The 19425-nt window shown below is 44.3% G+C and overlaps 1 long non-coding RNA gene across 2 annotated transcripts; it reads left to right on the forward strand.

Annotated features, from left to right (window-relative positions):
• The first annotated feature begins 8822 nt into the window (after positions 1 to 8822).
• LOC126980756 (uncharacterized) lies at positions 8823 to 19409 on the forward strand. 2 transcript variants are annotated; one of them, XR_007733509.1, is made up of 10 exons: positions 8823 to 8928; positions 9349 to 9605; positions 10005 to 10085; positions 10878 to 10947; positions 11429 to 11610; positions 12075 to 12218; positions 14040 to 14234; positions 17305 to 17424; positions 17986 to 18245; positions 19345 to 19409. It is a non-coding gene; the product is annotated as an uncharacterized LOC126980756 (long non-coding RNA). The 2 variants fall into 2 exon arrangements; XR_007733508.1 differs by having other exon boundaries at positions 8833 to 9605.
• Positions 19410 to 19425: the final 16 nt, after the last annotated feature.

Here is a 19425-nt window from a genome sequence, read left to right on the forward strand (position 1 = left end):
GGGCTCATGGGATAAGAGGGAAGGTATTTGATTGGATTAAGGCGTGGATTAGCGACAGGAAACAGAGGGTTACCATTAACGGTAAAAAATCCAAATGGGGTAATGTTACCAGTGGGGTTCCTCAAGGTTCAGTTTTAGCCCGCTTTTATTCATTATATACATCAATGACATAGAGAATGGGATAACTAGTGACATAGGCAAATTTGCAGATGACACCAAAATAGGACGCACTATTAGGAAAAGGGGAGGATGCTAGAGCACTGCAGGAGGATCTCAACAAACTGTCAGCTTGGTCAGAGAAATAAGAACATAAGAACATAAGAACGCAGGAGTCTGCAATAGGCCGGTAGGCCTGTACGAGGCAGCTCCTTTGACCCTAAGCTCCCGTGTATCTAACCCCACCTAATATCGCTGTCCATGAATTTATCTAGTCTATTTTTTAATGTGACAATTGTATTGGCACTCACCACGTGACTGCTAAGCCTATTCCACTCATCCACCGCCCTATTTGTAAACCAATTGTAAACCAATTTTTGCCTGTGTCCCTGTTGAATCTGAATTTATCCAGTTTAAACCCATTACTTCGTGTCCTACCCGGTTCTCTTACCAACAAAACCTTATGAATGTCTCCCTTATTAAAGCCCTTCATCCATTTATAAACCTCGATCATGTCTCCACGCACCCTTCGCCTTTCTAGAGAATGCAAGTTTAACTGTTTGAGTCTTTCCTCGTATGGCAAGTTTCTCAACCCCTGAATCATCTTAGTCATCCTCCTCTGCACCGATTCTAAAATTTTGATATCCATTCTGTAGTAAGGTGACCAGAACTGAACCGCATAGTCAAGATGAGGTCTAACTAATGCTAAATATAGTTTGAGGAAGACTTCGGCGCTTCTGTTGCTTACGCTCCTTGAAATAAATCCCAGTACCCTATTTGCTCGATTTCTAGCTTGAATGCATTGTGCCCTTCGACGGAGATCAGAGCTCACTAAGACCCCTAAATCCCTCTCGCACCCAGACCTGCTTATGAGAGTGTCATTTAAGCAATAGTTATGTAAGGGGTTGTACCTACACTCAGAATACTGCACTTCCCTACATTAAACTCCATCTGCCATATATGCGCCCAGTCATACAATCTGTTGAGTTCACCCTGGAGAATACTAGCGTCCTGATCCGACTCAATTGCTCTACCAATCTTGGTATCATCTGCAAATTTACTAACATCACTACTAATTCCTGTATCTAAGTCATTGATATGCCAGATGAATTTTAACATCACCAAGTGTAGCATACTTAGTGTAGGAACACGCAACCCATTACACGGGTATAGCTTAGACTCCACAGCAATAGGCAGGTCTGAGTGTGAAAGGGATTTGGGGGTGTTAGTGAACTCTGACCTAAAACTAAGGAAGCAAAGTATTAGTGCGAGGAATAGGGCTAACAGGGTATTAGGATTTATTAACAGGACGGTAGCCAACAGGAGTGCAGAGGTCATCCTCAGACTCTATTTAGTGTTAGTTAGGCCACACTTAGATTATGCTGTCCAGTTTTGGTGCCCACACTACAGAATGGACATCAACTTGCTAGAATCAGTTCAGAGGAGGATGACCAAGATGATTCAGGGGCTGAGGAACCTCCCATATCGAAATAGGCTGAAACATCTAAACTTACATTCACTAGAGAGACGAAGAGTGCGGGGAGATCTGATATAAATATTTAAATGGGTCAAGGGTTACAACAAAGGCGATATAAGTAAAATACTGAGAATTAGCCAGCAGGAGAGAACTCGCAGTAATGGATTTAAATTATAAACGTATAGATTTAAGAGAGATATAGGCAAGCATTGGTTTAGTAATAGGGTGGTGGGGGAATGGAATTGACTCAGAAATCACATAGTTAGTGCAGGGACGATAGCTTGTTTTAGGAGTAGACTGGATAGCTACATGGACGAGGATGACAGGTGGCAGTGAGGTGTGGGTGCAGTAAGGAGACATGGTACTGGAGCGTACGCCCGTACCGAAGGTAAACGAGGATCAAGCCTCTACCTGTAACCCCTGAAACTACACCTCATCCATCGTGAGTAGTGGGAGGGATTCTGGAGCTGCCCTGTGTAGGCCGCCCGGCCTCTTGCAGTTTCACTATGTTCTTATGTTCTTCTTATGGACTAGCTGTGATATTCCTCCCACCATCACTGTTCCTCTAATAAGCTTATTCTAGACCAGACCTAAACCAGAAGAAGCAAAAAGGAATCAGTCAAATTTACCACAGAGATTGTTGATGGTGGGAGGAGGAGCAATGTTCGGGTTCATCAGGTCCTTATGTTATGGGCAGCACCTCCGGGCAAGTGTGCCCTCTTGACATCGTGACTATTTAGACTGGCCTGGTATCAGTCCCTGCCAAGCGTGGCGCCGTGACTGACCGGTGGTACATCTCCTCACTAAGGAGGCCAGAATTTAGGCTGGTAATGCCATCAATATGTGTCTTGGTGCTTAATTAGCATTTTCAGTGTTTCTAAAACAAGAAAATGCTGTCATATATTCATGTAGGCATATCACCTGCAGATGACAGCGAGATGATCCCCAGCATTCTCAACAAGAATCCTTGGACAAAGCCTTGACTTATGATGGCTTCATCTTTAAGTTGCTTTTCATCACACAAAAAGGGAATGCACCTACCAAGACAGCAGGAATAAAATTATTGTCTGAAAATCGATCACTCCTTTATTATAAAGAAGGGCAGTTCTACTTGGTTTGAGGTAACAGTGCTACCATTGTCAAGGCCTTGACCATGTCGCTGACAAGTGTGCTTAAAAATTTGGGCCCTAGATGAGGTTTCTGCATAGGTGCTCATGAATAACAGGACTATCATAATTAAGCCTCCTAAATGAAAAAAATGTGTTAACTCCACATCAGTTTCTGAGTCATCTGCAAAGACTGTTCTTCTATGACAGCTCAGCAAAATAGAGTCAACACTCAACAAGGATACTACCAACTTCACCCACGGAACCAGATGAAACTAGGTCTGCTCCACGTACATTTCCTGTATAAAATAATAGATTATATCAGAGAGCTCTTAGATAAGCTCAACATTGGTGTATTATGCAAAACAGAAACTTATTTATTTGAGTCAGAGCTGAGCATAACTCATGTTGCAATGTCTAAGACTTCCTCAATAATTTGCGTAGCCAGTCCCCATCGTGATCACCTGAGTTGTGTTAAGCAGTTATGTACTCTGCTTCACTGATGATATCCCACAGATAGGCATTAGCATAGTCCCTCTTTGTTATTAGCTGCTAGAAATGGAAATACACTTTACCAGTGGTTTATAGGCCTGGTCATTGGGCAACAGATAGGGGCTTTATGGATGAATCTCGGCAGTTTCTTGAGCTTTTTTTTTCACGCCCTGTTAGATACATCAGTAATCTCCTGCATCATCCTCTCACTTTCTGCCGACAACACCATATCATATGTAAACAGGCCTGCCACTGTGTCTCACATCACACACCCTTAATTGTCTCACACCCTCACCAACACAAAATCTCTTCACTCATCTCCTATTTCCAGCATCCAGAGGCACTCACATCCTTGTAAAAATATGTTATCCCTTCACCAAATACACTCCCACTTCATATATCTACATCATATCCTATAAACCCTTCCTGTCAAATGCATCATAGGCTTTCTCCAGGCCCGTGAAGGCAGCAGACAGCTGCCTCTCCTGCTGTAGGATACTCCCCCACTATAACTCTCACTCTAAAAATTTGATCCCTGCATTCCCTCTTCCCAAAAACCCACTTGTTCACTGCTAACACTTTTAATAATAGTTTTCATCATCGCTGAATTATAATAAGTTTTCTTTGCTGCTCGACTAACTGATGTTAACGTGTTTCTGTATTTCTTACAAGTACATTCATACACAAGAGGACACTTGGCATACAATTTTTGCATTGTATTTCGTTGTCTTATTGGATTTTTAATTGCTACTCTATATAAGGTTTACCCAAATGCTTGTTCTTGATTACATATTATTTAACAGGAAATATATTATTGTAAATAGAAAGTTTTCCATGTGTATCAAAGTCATCGTTGACATTTAAATCATTAACACCAGTGTTCCATTGGTGGTTTATTAAGTCAGCTTTGAATTTCTTAATCGAATCCTCATCAAATTATTTTTAACTATTGTGTGATTGTAAGATGCACTACTTCGAGTACTGACTGAACTGAAAACTGGAAAATGATCACTGAAAGAAGAATGTAATATGCCCCTTGTCGTGTAGTGTTGTAAATCATTTGTCCGTATGTGATCAATTAAAGTTGCTGAAGTGTTGGTTACTCTGGCTGGCTCAGGTATCGCCGGAAGACCGAGCGCGCATAAAGAAGGTTCACAAGATTCTGAACATTGGCTTGCTTGTGGTTCAACAGACTGAGATTAAAATCCCCCGTGATATACAGCACATCACATTCGCTTCCGAAACTACTTCCAGAATATTCTCAAGTGATAATAATTACTCGCCAGTTCTTCCATTTGGTGGCCTGCATAACATACCAACGCCGGTGTTGGTGATAATCCAGTACCCACAAAAAGTGACGACACAAATCAACAACAAATAAATAATAGGAGCAAAACAGTTTCATCCTCACACTACTCATAAACGAGGAAAAGGAATATGAGCAGGTGTGGCACGATAAGCGTCCCGTTCAAAAAACACAAACATTGGCAGCAGCGACTCTGCAGGAACGACGGGTGTTGGGGACCGTCGCGCGAGTACCCGGGGAACACTACTGTCCACTGTGTGCCGCGTGTGGCCAGGCGGGGACACACGACAGGCAGTGTGTGTGTGTGTGTGTGTGTGTGTGTCATCTCCGTGCAAGGACGGGCGGCAGACTCACCACCACACACCCACAGCCTCCTGCCAGACTTCTATAGTATGACAGCCAAGTTCCCTGACCACCATGACAGCCTGAACAAGGCCTAGCGGGGCATGCCTAAGCCTTGGGTAAGCTGATCCCACGAGGGGAAGGTAATGATGGAGTGTGTGACCGGCATGGCCAAGACGCCCCCGGCCCTTGGTGTTCCTCCAGTATCACACCCGCCGCCCCGCGGGGCTGCTGGGCACCTTACTGAGGTGCCTTGTACTGCTGCTCAGCTTTTTACATAACCATTCCCTGCAGAAACAGTTAAATGGGTGCCTGCTGTTCCTGTTGAGTGGGTGGAGCATGACACACGCCAGGGATCAAGGGGGAACAAAGGTAATGCCCCCCTAAGGAGGTGCTGTGTCAGATTTGGATATTTTAAACCAAGGAAGGGTTGACGGGGACAAAGTCCCACCCAGCAGGTGATGATAAATTTGAATAGATCTGTTAAGTTTAGTGGTGGGGCGCTGTGCAATGACTTGCACAGTGTTGTTCTTCAGTAAATATCAGCAGTGCAGTGCTCAGTCTTGTGTAATATTGCACTCATGCCAGTGCACAAGTGCAAAATTAGTAGTTACACCTGCACAGCAAAATTACCTTGATCTTGATCTTGATTTATAATGCGCAGGGCACCCATTCAGGTGCATAACATGCATATTTGTGTTGGCTGTTGGGGGACGGGGGAGCTGGGTGTGTGGGGGAGGGAAGTGAATCAAGTGTAATTGTTAGTGTTGGTGTGTTGTGGTGACAAGTGAGTGTGTATTTGTTTTCTGAATGAGTCTATTGTACCGCAGTCTAAAATCTGTTGAGGGAGGCTGCTCCAGTCACACATGGTGCGTGGAAAGTATGAGTGCTTGTATGCGTCAGTGTTAGTGTGATATGTTTGGTATTTATGGGTGTGTGTGTTACGAGTACGTTGACTGTTTGCGTTGTGTAAGTATGTGTGTGGGTCAATGTCAATGTGAGTGTTTGTGATCTTGTATATCAGTGTAAGTCTGTGTGCTTGTCTGCGTATGTGAAGAGGTTCCATGTTTATTTGTTGTTTGATCTGTGTTGTGATGCCAGACGTTCAAGTGTAATTGTTTGTAATGAACCTTGCTGCCTTGGTGTTGATTTGTTCTAGCCTATCAATGTTTCTGTGTGTGTAAGGATCCCACTCTGTGGAGCAATATTCCAGTGTTGGTCTCACAAGTGTGTCATAAGCTACCTAGTGCTTATGCAAGGTCCTTTCTTGGTTGCAATGCCTACCACTTGTTATTGTATATTATTTTTGATAAATTTTTGATATGCTTTACAAGGGTATAGATATTGGTTATCATGTCAGGCTTTGATGGGTTTGTATTCACCCTAGAAAACATGGAGTGTCAGCACATGGGGTTATTTTTGATAAATCCCTGTGATCCACTTTGCAATGGTTATAGATATTGGTTATTACCTATCTGTTAGGCATTTATCCCCACAATAATGTGTCCTCAAGGCTCTGTTTTGTGACAGTTGAATTTCTACATTTAAAATTATTGAAAATGACCCCATATCAAAAACCTTGGGCAAATATTGCCTCTGAAATAAATCTTAACCAGTTGATGAAGGTGAACCTTTGTGTTGCAGGATGACGGAAGACACGCCCCAGAGGAAGACGTCAGCCAGGAATCCCCGCGCGGTCAGCCTCTTGCAGCCTCTTGCAGCGGCAGCAACCGATGGCAAGTCTGGAGAAGCAGAGGTTGAGGCTGGGCAGCTCTGGTCTTTGTTAGTAGGTCAGGAAAAGGCAGAGGCCAAGGGAGTGAGAAGCTCTTTTTCTTTTTTTCCTTTGTCCAGTAAATGAAGCAGCTCAAGGGGAAAAAAGCCCACAATGCATTGCTCCTGTAAAAGTAGATAGAAGTGAGTGGTCTGGAGAGAGTCAGTTACAGGTGGAGAGGTGTCTTGATATTCCCCTCATGAAAGAGTTCAAGTCATGGGCAGGAGGAAGCACAGACAAAGGAAGCTTGTTTGTTCCAGAGTGTACCAGCAAAAGGGATAAAGGAATGCAGACGGTGGTTTATTCCTGCATAAGGGATTTGTATAGCATAGGAATGAGACAGAGTAGAAAGTTGTGTGCAGCTTAGTGTGAATTTTTTCCCCTTCATTACTAGGTGGCATTAGATGTCCAGGCTTGAGAGACAGGAAAAGCAAGATCCCTACAATGCAGTACAGTTTATGTGGCATACCATATTGAAATTGCTACACTTGACACATTTTGTCAGTAAGATACAATCTGATTGACCGATTAGGACCCCAACACACACACACACACACAGACACACACACACACACACACACACCTATGCACAAACCTCAGCATATGATCGGAGGAGGCTAGACTGAACCTGGTGTGCCGTTTGAACCCTAAGCACGACTATTTTCTCTTCTAGTTTGGTCCTGAGTTAGTTATAGTGTTGTGTCTGCTGGTTATGACTCGGCAGTGGGGGATGAAAAGGCAAGTCCTGCTCTCTCAGTCTCTCTCTCTTGGCCTAAAGCCTTACTAAAGTCTGTTCTCTTAAGTCAGACCCAAGCTGACAACATAAACCTAAGTGTGTTTGCAAGCTGAGTGCTGACTGGCTGCTGCTGTGGCTTCCAAGTTTTCTTTAACCTCTGTTTGTGTTTATCTCACGCAGCACTTTCTGCTAATATGCACTGTGCTTATGACCACGCTTAGGTTTATGTTGTCAGCTTGGGTCAGAATTAAGTGAACAGACTATAGTTGTGATATATAGGAATTGAGCTACACTTGTGGGCTCTTGTGTATGTGTTAGGTGGAGGTTGTATGTGTGTGTGTGTGTGTGTGTGTGTGTATTTACCTAGTGATATACAGGATGCTTTACGCTGGTCCTGTCTCCAAATTTCAGTTTATCAAGTTTAGCTTTAATTCATGAATATTTTTTGCTTGAGCTCAATTTTATCTATTTTCAAGGTCATTCTAAGTCACAATGAATCTGTGTGTGTGTGTGTGTGTGTGTTTGTGTCTGCCTCTGCTTGCTTGTCTGGTTTTTGTATGCATTAACTTAGTCATAGTATAGAGGATTTTAACTAAGCTTGTGTTGACCTGCCTCCATATCTGCTTTCATACAACTGTACTTACTTTTATAAATTCATGGATGTTCTCAGCTCTGTCTCCTCATCCAGACACTTGCCAGTGTGAATCACTCCAGCAGGGAAGTCAAGCCTCATAATAATGATGATGATAATACTACTACTATTACTATTAATACTAATACTAGTAATAATAATAAAAGATGGTATATATATTTTATTTTACTCAACTGTATCACAAACTTCCCATTATGAACCACTCTTAACAGGGAAGCCAAACACAATAGTAATAATAATAATAATAATAATAATAATAATAATAATAATAATACAGCATATTTATTATACTTTATTTTACCATCTGGCATTTCAGGGTGAGATGGAGGTGTGGCCAGGCCTGTACACACACCTCACCTCCCAGCTGATGGCCCTGGTGCGGGGCAAGGTGGTGCTGGTGCTGGAGGTGTGGCCAGGCTTGTACACACACCTCACCTCCCAGCTGATGGCCCTGGCGTGGGGCAAGGTGGTGCTGGTGCTGGAGGTGACCAGTCTGACCTCACCCAAACATTGTGGCAGGAACTGAGCACCACATCCACACACTGGTATGCATTCTACCTCCCTATAGAATTCAATTGGGAAAAAAAAATTGACACATCACTGAAAACTTGAAAAAAAAATATTGCACAGAAATCTAAAAAATAGCTTAGACAATTATTATTACATAGCAGGATGATAGTAATATTGATAATAATAATAGTAGTAATAACAACAATAATAATAATAATAATAATAATAATAATAATAATTAGAATGGTAATAATCAATCCCTGTTGTGTGTGCAGGGTGGGTGGTGCCTGCTGTCCTGGCCAAGAGTGCTGCCCACACCCTCAGTGCCTTGCTGGGCCACCACTGCCCCCCTGCTGGACCCCCCTGCAGCCATCACCAAGGTGCCTGATAGCTGTCTGTCTGTCTATATCTTTCTGTATCAATCTGTCCATCTCTGTGCCTGTCTATCTATCTCTGCTTATATCTGTCTTTATCTATCTATCTATCTCAGTCTGTCTATATCCATTTATCTATCTCTCTGTCTGCCTTATCTCTGATGCAGGATTTATTGAACTGTTTTGTTTTAATATTGTTTTTGTCCCTCTTTTTTATTATTATTATTCTCCTTACTTTACTGTTGCTGTCTATTTTATTTTCCCTATCCATGTCTGCTCATTAAGAGGAAGCTGTTTAGGCCTATAGCATTGTCTTATTTTTCCTTGATGGCCTTTCTTGGATCTCAGAAACAATGTCTTTTTCCTATAGTTAACCTGCTCTTTTTCTCAACATTGACCTTCCTCTCCCTTCCCTGTCCTCCCCAGCCTTCAGGAGACACTGCTGAGCCTGGTGTATGTCCAGCGGGCACACTGGCGCTGCTTCCAGTACCAGGGTCCTTATGCCAGCAGGAGGTGTGGGGCGAGGCTGACCCCAGCACCTTCACCCCGAGCCTCTCCTTCCAAGGCCTGGTGGGTGTCTGGCCCTTATGCCTACAGACCAGACACCATGCAGCTCCTGACACCATAGACACAGCAGCTCAGGGAGAGGATTGATGAGAAACTGCTGCAGCTGAGGAGGGAAGGTATGTAGGGAGGAAGGGGAGGGGGAGAAAGAGGGAGAGGGAGAGGGAAGGAAGAGGAGAAAGGAAAAAATGGAAGAGAGGGAGGGAGGGAAGGAAAGGAAAGGGAAGGCAAAGAGGAAGAGGGAGAGAGAGAGGGGGGTTGAGAGGGAAAGAAAAGGAAGCAGGGAGGAAGGGAGAGGAAGGGAAAGGAAGGAGGGGAAAGGAGAGTTAAGGGAAGGGAGGGAGTGAAGGAGATGTGAGGGAGGTTGGGAACATTATAAAATGCCTTTGTACTGCAGTGGACCAATAATAATGGCTGAGGAGGAGGAGGAGAAGGAAGAGGGAGGGGTGTACACCTTTCATAGGAAGCTCAGTCACAGCAAACAGGAGTCACTGAGGAGCTCTGTGCCTTGTCTTCAGAGGCCGTGGTGCTGAGTGAGTCTCCGAGGCTGTGTCTGGTGTGTGACGAGCAGGTGGAGCAACACGCAGCCTTACGGAAGGGTAAGTGCACTACACACTAAGGTGTTTTTTCATTCACAGACAAAACATAATGAAGATAGTCTAAGTACTCTGATGTACCCGAGGCAGCTCTTGGTACCTGCCAGAATTTTTACCTCAAGAAGACCAAGTTTCCCTCACATATTTATCTACTTGGACCGAATTTCTTGTCCACACCAAACCCACTGAGGCAGCACATGGCATCTTTTTACCAGAGCTTTTACCTCAAAAAGACTCAGAGTTTCCCTCACATTTACCATTTATAGAGGACTTCGTGGTGCAGTAGTTAGCACACTCGGCTCACAACCGAGAGAGCCTGGGTTCGATTCCTGGGTGGAGTGGAAAAATTTGGGCGGCTTTTCCGATACCCCACGCCCCTGTCCAGCCAGCAGTGAATGGGTACCAGGTATTAATCGGGGGTTGTGTCCTGTCTCCTGGGATCTGTTCCCTTCTATAATTCCTTCCCTTCTGTCTCTCTCCGGCATATGATCACAGATGTTGCGCCGACTAAACCAAACTTTCCATCTTTCTGCATACCATTTATTTATTTTCACCCAATTCCATGTTACATATGTCACCCATTCAGGCAGCTTTAATACTCTTTACCAGAGCTAGAAGACAAAGCTTTCCTCACTTATCTAACCAACACTTAACCACCATAACTTTGACCACACATAACCCCTTGAGGCAGCTTTCTACCCTCGTACTAGAGCAACCTTTTTTACCAGACAAGTTTCCCTCACACCACAACACACAGAGGTACACACTAACTCACCCTCTCCCCCCTACACACAGGGAACATCCAGAGCGGCCAGAGTGCATCCAGCGGGTGTGGGAGATGCTGGGGCGAGGCCAGCGGCTGCAGGTGGGTGGTGGAGGCACTGTCTGTATGATGTGTGTGTTCATGTTTATGTCACTGTTCCGTCGTTCACTGTTCAGTTGTTTACTTCTCCTTGTTCGCCTTGCTTAGTATGAGTCTCCCTTCACACCTGCACTGGCTAACACCTGTATAGCCACCCATAGTAAAGCATAGAGGGTATGCAGCTCTCTCTATTCCTTGGACCTGCTTTATAAACTTGATGCAGTGTCAGCCAGTAGGATCAGTTGGGTTGAGTTGAGGCAAAGAAGTTGTTCTCATTGTTGGAATTAGGATTGAGGAAGGAGAGAGAGAGAGAGAGAGAGAGAGAGAGATGATGCAAAAGAGATTCTGGATAAAGGAAGGAGAGATGGGAGAGAGTAAATGAGAAATAGAGAGATTTATAGATGATGCCAAAGAGATATTAATAAAGGAAGAGTCTAATCCTAATCTAACCCTTTTCTCCCTCCCTCTCTCCATCCTTGCACAGCCTCGGTGGCCCAGCGTGAGGAGGTGGAGCTCACACACAGCCAGGAACACGTGGCCTTCATGTTCAGCCTCCAGGCCCAGGGGGAGGAGGAGCTGCAGACCATTCAGGAGAACTACAAGTCTGTCTACCTCCACCCCGCCACCTACGCCTGTGCCCTGCTCTCGGCCGGCTCACTGCTGCAGGTACGAGGGGGGAGAAAGAAGTACCATAAGTGCATGTAGGAGAGAGTAATGTTGTGTTCACGATGGTAGAGAAAGGAGGAGGAGGAGGTGTGTGAGACAGGAGATGAAAAGGAATGGCATTGAGTCACTCCTCTAGTCTCTGCTCATGGTTGGGTCTTTAGATTGGAGGAGGAGGAGGAAGGAAAAGGAGGAGAGAAAATTATAGTAAAAGCCTGTAATAGAAAATAATGCTGTATTGAAATTGGAGGAAGAAGAGGATAAGGAGGAGGAGAAGGAGAAGGAAAAAAAAATATAGTAAAAGCCTGTAATCTTTTTTTCATTCTGCATTCTATACTTTTTATACACACACTTATATGTACTCTTTTTCTAGTCATAATACACTACCCTCAAGAATGCATTTGGAATTGACAGTAATGAAAGAGGAGGAAAACAATGTAGGAATGATACAATCTCTTTCCTTGAAGGTTGTGGACGAGGTGTTTGCAGGCCGAGCCAGGGCTGGCATGCGCATCATCCGTCCCCCGGCCACCACGCCGAGCTGGACCGCCCCCACGGCTTCTGCTTCTACAACAACGTGGCCGTCGCCGCCAACAGGCTGGGATGCCAAGGTGGGCGCTGCTTGGCCCTGGCACCACATTAACTCTGCCTTTTATTTTCATCATTATCACTCCTTTGTCAAATATTTCCTTCACATCACCTATTTCTCTTCCTCTCCTTCCTTTATCCTGAATCTGTTTTGCATCACCTGTCTCTCTTATTCCTCCTTCTCTTCCATCTCTCCTTCCCTCTTTTATCTGTAATCTCTTTGGTCTTCTCTTTCCCTCTATTCTTCATTCCCTCTCTCCCATCTCCTTCCTTTATCTATCTGGAATCATCTATTTATAGTCCTTCTTTCGTTTATCCCATCTCCTTCTTTTATCAAAAATCTCTCATCTCCTTTTATCATTTTCCTCCTTCTCTCTCCCTTTCTTTATTGTCCTGTGTGTGTGTGTGTGTGTGTGTGTGTGTGTGTGTGTGTGAATGTGTTTGTGTGTTGGTGTGAGTGTGTGTATATGTGTGTGTGGGTGTGTGTGTGTGTATTTACCTAGTTGTGAAATACAGGAAAAGAGCTGTACTAGGCCCGTGGTGTCCCGTTTCCATAACGCTTCTTATCCAGTTTGGCTTTGAAGTCATGAATCGTTTTTGCACACACAGTCTCCTTGTCAGTCCGTTCCATGTTGTTGTGCTTCTGTATGGAAAACTGTATTTCTTGATGTCTCTCCTACAGTCGCTCTTCTTCAATTTCTTACCATTGCCTCTTGTCACACTTCTGTCACGTACCACTAGGTCTTCCCTGTCCAATCCCTCTTGTATCCTGTACAATGCTATTAGGTCCTCTCTCTCTCTTCTGCTCTCCAGTGTTGTTAGTCCCAATTTCTCCAGTCTTTCTTCATAAGTGTGTTCTCTCAGAGTTTCCGGTAATTTAGTCGCTGCTCTTTGTATTCTTTCCAACTTTCTAATTTTTTCTTCAATCTAGGTGACCACACTAATGCTGCATATTCCAGTCTTGGACGTATCATCGATGTTATTAGTTTCTTCACCATTTCTTCCTCTAAATATGTAAATGCTACTTCTATGTTTCTAAGAAGATTGTATGTTTCCCCAGTTATCCGATTTATATGCTTTCCAAAGGATAACCTGTTTGTTATTGTCACTCCCAGATCTTTTTCCTCCGTTTTTTTCATGATTCTTTCATTACTGAGAGAGTAGTTCCCCGATATTCATCTACTGCTCTTACCAAACTCCATCACGCTACACTTCTCTGTACTGAATGTCATTTCACATTTTCGTGACCATTTGTTTATTCTGTCGAGATCTTGGCTCAGGGCTACACAGTCTTCTTCATTAGCCACCCTCCTCATTAGTTTAGCATCATCAGCAAACATATTCATATAGCTTGTCACCCCTTCTGTCATGTCGCTTATATATATTGCAAACACTAGTTTCTTCCGTCCACCTTGATTTATTGTTATGTGTGTGTGTGAGTGTGTGCATGTGGGTGTGTGGTGTGATTGTGTGTGTGTATTTACCTAGTTGTATTTACCTAGTTGTAGTTTTACAGGACCTGGGCTTTACGCTCGTGTGGTCCCGTCTGTGTGTATTTACCTAGTTGTATATACCTAGTTGTGACGTACGGGAAAAGAGCTACGCTCACGCTGTCCCGTCTCCATATCCTCTCTTATCCAACTTTTCCTTAAAATCATGAATGTTTCTTGCACAAACCACCTCCTCCTCCAGTCTATTCCATAGCTCAATGCTTCTGTTTGGGAAGCTAAACTTTTTTCACATCTCGCCTACACGTGTGTGTGTGTGTGTGTGTGTGTGTGTGTGTGTGTGTGTGTGTGTGTGCATTCTATTGTACTCTCAACACCCATCTCTGTGGCCTGCAGGGTGCTGGTGGTGGTCTGGGATGTGCACCACGGCAGCGGCATCCAGCACGTGTATGTGGCCGAGCCGAGGGTGCTGTACGTGTCCCTCCACTGCCACCACCACGGCCTCTTCTTCCCATCCTCTGAGGACCCAAACTACGACGAGTGAGGACGGGACCTGGCCAAGGCTACAACATTAACATTACCTGCAACAAGGTGAGGGCCATATCTCTGCTGACGAGACACACACACACACACACACACACACACACACACACACACACACACACATAAATAATAATAATAAAAAAAAAAAATCAGTCTATAAATACCCAAATCAATGAAACCACATAAATCAAAAAAGTGTTTCGAGGACATTTTTTTTCATTGCTCTTCTCTGTACCAATAAAAGTATAGCAGGAATTGACTTTTTGCCGCATGCGTGAAGACATAACTTACTGACTCCCAAAAGCATGAGTCTCACCAAAGTGGGTCATTCTGTCTCCTCTTCTCAGGGGAAAGGATGGTGGTGAGCAGGACCTTTTTTAGTGTGTGTGCCTGTGTCAACGCTAGATTTTTTTAGCACACTAGGTCAGCTTTTAGTCTCCACCAGTGTTGGTATTCTCAATGCTTCCACCTCCCACCACGTCAACTGTTTCCAAAGGCCAAAAAAGACTAGCCTGTCCGCTGCGATTGGCACGGATTTGTCCTTCACTGGTAGCCTGGCTTCCCATGTGGTACTGATGTGCTGGATATTCCCTCCCAAGGTGCAGGACTTTACATTTTTCTTCATTGAATTGTAGCAGCCACCTTTTGTTCCAATCCTGTAGCTTGGTGAGGTCTTCTGGTAGGAAATCCTCAGTCAGGGGGTTAATTGGGTTTTCATGAGGGTTTTTTCACATTCATGGTACAGAAGAAGGGCCACACCACCACCAGGTACAGTACACTGCCCCTAGTAATGCCCACAACGCCTATGGAAGCCCTGTTAAATATGTGTACTTGGGTGCCCAAAGGTTTGAGAATACAGGGCCAGTGTAGGTGTGTAGTAGATGCAGACACTTTGTTGTTTTACCTTTGAGGTAGGTGATGAAAATATCTTGTTTCTTTCCTCTTGTGCATGATCAGTGTATTTATTTTACCCCTGGTCACCCTCTACCAGTCTAGGGGTCACATTCTTAAACATTTCCGAACCCAAGGTCACCTGTTTGACAAGGCGTTCATGATAGTTGTGGGCATTTCCAGGAGTAGTTTTATGGCCCTGGTGGTGGTTTGACCCTTCCTCTGTACTGTGAACCTAAAAAACACATGCATCAGAGCCCGACTGGTCTCCTTTTTGGCCTCTGGAAATAGTTGATGTGAAGGGCGGAGGCGTTTGACATTTTTTGCACCTGGTCACACTTTACCCTTCCAGATGTTGAGTAATGGTCACAAAATGGTTTGCTCGTAGAATCTTTCCAGTAGGGAGGGAGAGGTAAAAATTTTCTTGTTTTCCCTGTGTTAGAATGTTCAGTCTACTAAATTTTCATAAGTAAAATGGGTCTTTTTACATATGACTGGATTCCTTTGACTCTGTGTCCTCATATTTGATTCCTATTTATTTGTTGAACATTTCACATATTAGCCCGTCTGCTGCGACTGGCACGGATTTGGCTTTCACTGTTAGCCTGGTAACATACACTCCCATGTCTTTCTCTGCCTCTGTGGTGGATAGTGGAGTGTTTCCCATGTGGTATTAGTGTGCTGGATATCCCTTCACTGGTAGCCTGGTAACATACAGTCCCAGGTCTTTTTCTGCCCCTGTGGTGGATAGTGGAGTGTTTCCCATGTGGTATTGGTGTGCTGGATATCCCCTCTCAGGGTGCAGGACTTTACATTTTTCCTCATTGAATTGTAGCAGACATTTTCGTTCCACTCCTGTAGCTTGGTGAGGTCTGTCTTCTGGCTGGAAATCTGCAGCCAAGGGGTTAACAAGTGTGCTGCACCTTCATGGGACCAAGTTTCCCTTGACCCTTTTTTGGAATTACTTTTACACAGACATTGTTGCAGTTTGAGAATGCTGCTCACTGGTCGCTTGCTTCACGTCCTACTCTCTGACCCTCACCAGACCTGCCTTTGACCTGAGAGCTCTTCATGTCCAAATACTATGCCTAGATAGCTAGCTAGCTAGAGAGATAGATAGATAGTGTGATAGGTAGGTACTCCCAGTATTCTCCTGACATTTGCTGTATTACCTTTCATGAATTGATTAGTTAATCTGTACTGTGTTCATTGACCTGGTAGTGAAGACGTTAGATGGAGTCTTTCAATGCTGCATCTTTTAAGGTTAATCAGATGATGACAACTATGAGCCAGGTGCCCAGAGTTTGTTTTTTCCCAAATAAATGAACAGCTATTTCGAGAGAGGTTGTTTCCCTCAAGAGACAGGAACCATTCAGGAAAAGGGAGAGAAGGAAGAGGGAGAGGAAAGAAATGCAATGCAGTTTGCTTACTGTGAGACAAACAGAATAAATGGACATAACAACAGCATCACCAAGGTTGTATTAAGGGAGGTAAAGTAGATAGAGTCTGTCCTTTCTCCCCCCAAAAATACATAGACACATTACATGGACCAGGAACAATTTTGGCACAATATTTTACTCATCCATAATTGCCTAAGTGGCCAAAAGAGAGATCAGTTTCAGGTGTCTTGATTGTTCTAAATACCTATTCAAACACATGCTAACCACCTTGAAATAGTGCTCCAGCCCTCACTTGGAAAGAAAGGAAGGAAGGAAAAGAAGGCCTGGAAAGATGGTTGGAAGGAGGAGGAGAAAGAGGAAGAATTAAATGGAGAAAGAAGGGAAGAGTCCATGGAAATTTAAGGAAAGAAGGAATGATAAAGAGGAAACTAGGCTGGCAGAGAGAGAGAGAGAGAGATAAACCCTTGATTCAGCTATTTCACCACCCCGTGTCTTTCCTCCCAGCTACAAATCAGAAAATTGACCCTCGAGTGCTAAGTCCTCTGAGTATTTTTCTCCCTACACTAGTGCTGAAGTATTGCATTTTCATTCAGTCACAATTACCTGACACTTTTTTCCTGTTATGATTCCCACTGATCAATGTCTAGATTGGCACAACCCTGTCCAGCACATGAAGGTTCACCCTGCTATCCAAGCTCCCAATGCAAGAATCAGTTATGGTCCTCAGCTCTGGTATTTCATCATCCAGTGTCCTTCTTCCCAGCCACAGTTCAGGAGGAAGAAGTCGTGTTTACTAAAGCCACAGTGTTTTTCTTGTGTTGTTTCAGAGTGGCATGGGTGACGCAGAGGCTCTGACTCAGGTGGTGCTGCCCGTGGCCTTCCAGTTCAACCCACAGCTGGTCCTGGTCACTGCCAGCCTTGATGTTGGTGCGGGGACCCACTTGGAGGTTGGTGGATGGTGTCACTATCTGTATGACTACCTGCTGCTGCCTCTTTCTCTTTTTCTGCCACTATCTGTTCAGTTCAGTTCAGTTCTCTCTCCATAATTATATTTTCAGTTCATGGTCGGGAGTTTTGGCTTCATAACAGCACTCCCTGGTGCACTCCTTCACTGTTTGGGTTTCTTGTTTTCCTCTCTTTATTCCTTTAGTGTTCTTTCTTATCCAAAATTTCTGTATTGTTCTTTTTGCTTTTTTTATTTATTTATTTATTTATTTTTATCTGCCTTAATAAGTCATCTTCAGGGGCTGCCATGTGTATGTAATGAAGCATTTTTTAGTCTCCTTATATTGTATCCTGGTGTATTGTCATCTCAGACCATTGCATTCCATAGTAAAGAACTGCCTTCCTCTTCCTCACCCCCATTCCTCCCTTCATGCATCTCATACCTAAAGTAACACAGCCTAACCATTACATTCCATATTACAGGACTCCCTTCCTCTTCCTCACCCCCATTCCTCCCTTCATGCATCTCATACCTAAAGTAACAGCCTCACACACACTCCCAGGTTGCTGCGTGAGTCCCGATTGCTTTGAACATATGAAGGCCCTTCTGTCTGGCCTGGCCGAGGGCCGCATGGTTCTGGCACTGGAGGGCGGCTTCAGCCTCAACACCATCAGCTACTGCATGACGCTGTGTGCCAAGGCTTTGCTGGGGGATCCGCTGCCCCCCCTTGAGCCCCAGCTGGTGCCCAACAAGAGTGCCGTGCAGACCATCAATGACGTCATCCGTACCCACAGCCGCTACTGGCAGGCGCTCTGCTTCAAGGTGAGTGTGGGGGTCTTTAATCCAACCACTGCAATTGGCACGGATTTGTCCTTCACTGGTAGCCCGGTAACATACAGTCCCAGGTCTTTCTCTGCCTCTGTGGTGATAGTGGAGTGTTTCCCATGTGGTATTGGTGTGCTGGATATCCCCTCCCAAGGTGCAGGACTTCACATTTTTGTTCAGTGAATTGTAGCAGACACTTTTTGTTCCATTGCTGTAGCTTGGTGAGGTCTTCTTGTAAGAAATCCACAGTCAAGGGGTTAAGGGGCAGGACTGGTGAAAGTTATCCTTCATGTCCTGCTGGTGTGTTCTGTGCCTGGTAGTGTTGTCAGTACATAATATAGAAAGCTGCCTCATTTCCAGAACTATATATTGGACATGTATTAGTTAGATCTCTCAAAACATTTCTTCAGTTCTCAGTGGCTATAGATATTGTTGTTGTCAGACAGTAAGAAGAAAAACACATTATCCTCTCTATGTTTTGCAGTCTTTTCTTGTGGTTTGAGTCCTTGTGGTGCCTGACCCTGGGCAAGGTTACTTTCTTTACTGCCCTCACACTGCTCCTTGCCTCCCTGGAGCAGAGTCAGGGAGAGGTTGTCTACATCTACCATCAGTATAATAGCCTTGGTGATTAGTAGAAGGAGATAATAGAAGGAATAGAAGGTTTATTTTTTATCTGTATTATTTTTTTTTCATAATATCTCTTCTTCCTTCTCCTCCTCCTCCTCTCTCTCATTCTTCCTCCCTCTCTCTTCCTTTCTTCCTCCCTTTCCCTCTCCTCTCTTCCTTCATTACATTCTTCACCCATTCCTCCTCCTCTCCTCTCCCCTCCAGGATTTGTACCTCCTCCTCCAAATCTCTCCTTATGTTAGAATCGCTTCTCTTTCCTTCCCTCCCTCCTCTCCTCCTTCTCCCTCTCCCTTCTTTATCCACCTTTCCCCTTCTCTTTCTCTCCACCACTCTTTACTTCTCTTTCTCTTCTCTCTCCTCCCTCACTCTATCTCCCTAGGTCCACTCTGTTCTCTCTCCTTCCCTCCATGCCTCCCTCTTCCTCCTCCTCTTCTAGATTTGGATAGTAATATGTTTTAATGTATTGCAGAAAGAAGCAGCAGAAGAAGAAAAGAAGAGGAGGAGAGGGTATATGTGTGTGTGTGTGTGTGTTATATGGACAGAATTTAAA

This window comes from Eriocheir sinensis, chromosome 45, assembly GCF_024679095.1.
Source record: "Eriocheir sinensis breed Jianghai 21 chromosome 45, ASM2467909v1, whole genome shotgun sequence".
Classification (NCBI taxonomy): Eukaryota; Metazoa; Arthropoda; class Malacostraca; order Decapoda; family Varunidae; genus Eriocheir; species Eriocheir sinensis.